The sequence below is a fragment of the Gossypium hirsutum genome, chromosome D04 (assembly GCF_007990345.1).
Source record: "Gossypium hirsutum isolate 1008001.06 chromosome D04, Gossypium_hirsutum_v2.1, whole genome shotgun sequence".
Taxonomy (NCBI): domain Eukaryota; kingdom Viridiplantae; phylum Streptophyta; class Magnoliopsida; order Malvales; family Malvaceae; genus Gossypium; species Gossypium hirsutum.
In genome coordinates, this window is record NC_053440.1 from 35,203,486 (window position 1) to 35,207,211 (window position 3,726).

The window sequence follows — 3,726 nt, forward strand, 5'->3', positions numbered from 1 at the left end:
CTTGATTCTCTGCTGAAATATCTTCGCCTTAGCATTCTAAGTTGATTATTTGTTCATTTATATATTATTCACGCAATAGTTCCCATATTTACATTTATGTTATCACCTTTGCCATAGAAATTCTAGTTATTTACCCATCACAGCATATTTACCATAGTTTTTGCCATAACATTTTGTTCAATCATTTTACTATAGCATTAACTTGACCCTATTAAGACAACTTGACAAATTTTGTACCTCAATTCGATCCTCATGGGAACGATACTTACTTACCTCTTTATTACTTGAATCGATATGTATACATGCACAAAAATCACACAACATTTTACACGCGATAAGTTTTCTGCGTCGTTGCCGAGGATTGACAATTTGATGAAATTTGGTTTGGTTATTTTACTTAGTAGTTTTATTTAATGTAGTTTAATTTAATTTTTACAGGTTTGCCATCAGTGCATGAGAAGAGGCATTACTGCTGACACAAAATACTGTTTTGATCCAAAAATTGACAGAACTTTATGAAGGAAGAGAAAAAAATTGAGTAAAATGGTTGGAAACAAGAATGATCCCAATGGCAATCAAAATGATCACAATGAGAATCCTCACATGGGACATGTGGTGCATGATCGAGACAGGCCAATTAGAAAGCATGTTGTCCCGATGCTGGATCACAATAATCTAACTGACTATACAAGCACAGCAATTCGAGTTGAAATCGGTAATGTCCTCAATGTTACAAACTATAGGGAAATTTGGTGGTTTACCCACTGAAGACCCACAACAACATTTAAGAATTTTTCTAGAAGTCTGTGACTCATTCAAACAGCAGGGTGTTCTTGAAGACTCCTTGAAACTTAAGTTATTCCCGTATTCCTTAAGAGATCGTGCCAGGCCATGGTTAAATACTTTGCCGTCAGGAATAGTGGCATCATGGAATGAACTTTGCCAGATATTTTTGTTAAGGTATAAATCTCCCACCAGAATGCAAGTTAAGAAATGATATTACATCCTTTTGGCAATTTGAAGATGAAACACTATATGAAGCGTGGGAGCAATTTAAGGAGTTAATTAGGAAATGTTCGATGCATGGATTCTAGCACTGGACTCAAATAGAGATGTTTTATAATGGGTTAAATGTGCATACATGAATGGTAGTTGATGCCTCAACAAATGGTACTTTGTTAGATAAGACATATAATGAAACATACAGAATTTTGGAAAAAATTGCTAGCAATGATTACCAGTATTCGACTACACGAGTTGGGACAAGTAAGAGAGCTAATAGTACCATCGAGCTCGATGCAATCACTTCATTGATGGTCCGGGTATCTTATCTAGCTAATATAATTAAAATCATGACACCTTCAACTATTGTGCAAGAAATAAAAGTAGTTGAATCATCATGTGTTTATTATGGTAAAAGTCACATGTTTGATGAATGTCCATTCAATCCAGTGTCAATATACTATATGGGGAACTCTAACTAAAACAATAATCCATCCAGTGTCAATATACTATATAGGGAACTCCAACTAAAACAATAATCCATACTGTAATACCTACAATTCGGGGTGGAGACAACATCTGGGTTTTAGTTGCAATAATCAAAGTGCAGGAAATTTTAATACTGTCGCAAGGATATGTTCAACCAATGCCCCGACAAAATAATTAGTATGGTCAAGCGTCATCATCTACTTCTATGGAAGCTTTGTTAAAGGAGTATATGGCTAAGAATGGTGTTGTGATCCAGAGTTAGACCGCATCCCTCCTAGTGTTTGATAATCAAGAGGGGCAAATAGCCAACACTTTGAACATAAGATCGTAGCGAGTATTACCCAGCGACACTGAAAATTCGAGGACACAAGGTAAAGAGCAATGGAAGGCTATTACTCTTAGAAGCGAGACTTAGATAGATGATGTTGTTGAAAATGTCGCGGATGAAGAGGATGACTCAAGAGGTGACCAGGTAAAGATCCCAGAGCCATCTAAAAAAACATATTGCACTTGAAAAGGTTAAGTAGAAGAATGTTGTGGTAGAACAAGATCAGGCTACCAACAAAAAAGCCACAGCAAAATTGTATCAGCAACCTGGAGGATGACCACCTCTACCATTTCCTCACCGATTTCATAATTCTAGGCAAGATGCTCAGTTTAAAAGATTTTTAGATGTCTTGAAACAACTACATATCAACATACCGCTAATCGAAGCATTACAGAAAATGCCCAACTATGTAAAATTCATGAAGGATATATTGTCGATGAAATGCAGATTGGGAGAATTTAAGACTGTTGCTCTCAGTGAAGGGTGCACAACAATGTCGATTAATAAGTTACCTCTAAATTTAAAGATCCAGGGAGTTTTACTATCCCATGTTCAATTGGAAATCGCTATGTAGGTAAGGCATTATGTGATTTAGATGCAAGTATAAATCTAATGCCTATGTCTATTTTAAGGAAGCTAGGAATTGGGAAGGCAAAACCTACCATAGTGACGTTGCATTTAGCTGATAGATCTCATGCCCATCCGGAAGGTAAAATTGAAAACGTATTGGTAAGGGTAGATAAATTTATCTTTCTCGCATATTTTCTTATTTTAGAATGTGAAGCTAACCATGATGCTCAATTATTCTTGGAAGATCATTTCTTACTACTAGTAGGACTCTAATTGATCTACAGAAAGGTGAGCTAACTATGAGACTGAATGATCAGTAGGTCACTTTTAATGTGTTTAATGCATTGATGTGTGCAGATGAGAAGGAATGTCACATAGTTGATGTGATAGAAATAACAGTAGATGAATTTCCAAAATTTTTCTACAGTAGTGTTGACTGTGAAGATTACTTGATGGAGCTAGGGAAGAAATTTGAGACCCTAGATTTATCCAGAAAATCCTTTAAGCCTTCTAAACCTTTTATAGAGGAATCACCTGTACTAGAGTTAAGGCCTCTACCACAACATCTGACATATGCATACTTGGGGAAAAACAGTACTTTACCAGTTGTAATTTCTACAAAGTTAACACCTAAGCAAGAGAACAGGTTGTTGGAAGTGTTATGATGATCTAAAAGGGCATTGGGATGGACCCATGCTGATATAAAAGGAATTAGCCCAAAATTATGTATGCACAAGATTTTGTTGCAAGATTGCTATAGCAATACCATTGAACAGCAGAGACAACTAAATCCAATTATGAAAGAAGTTGTCGAAAGGGAGATTATCAAGTGTCTTGATGCCGACATTATTTATCCCATTTCTAACAGCTCGTAGTTAAGCCTTGTGTAATGCGTACCCTAGAAATGAGGTGTCTTAGTGGTAAGTAATGACAATGATGAGCTCATACCCACTCGCACAGTTACAATATGGAGGGTGTGTATGGACTATCGCAAGCTTAACAAGGCAACAAGGAAGGAACATTTTCGTTTGTCATTCATTGATCAAATGTTGGATAGATTAGCTGGCAAGGCTTTTTATTGTTTTCTAAATGGTTATTTCAATTACAAACAGATTGCCATACCACCAAAAGACCAAGAGAAGACCACCTTCACCTGTCCATATGGCACTTTTGCATTTAGACGGATGCCGTTTGAGTTATGTAATGCCTTAACAACTTTCCAACACTGCATGATGGCTATATTTTAAGACATGGTGGAGAATTTCCTTAAAGTTTTTATGAACAACTTCTCCATGTTTGGGAATGATTTTGAGGATTATTTAAAGAAATTAGAGATG

General features: G+C 36.2%; 1 non-coding gene across 1 annotated transcript; it reads right to left on the reverse strand.

The window, feature by feature from the left end:
• Window positions 1-983: 983 nt before the first annotated feature.
• On the reverse strand, window positions 984-1,090 carry LOC121216595 (small nucleolar RNA R71). The gene has a single exon (XR_005912776.1). It is a non-coding gene; the product is annotated as a small nucleolar RNA R71 (small nucleolar RNA).
• Window positions 1,091-3,726: the final 2,636 nt, after the last annotated feature.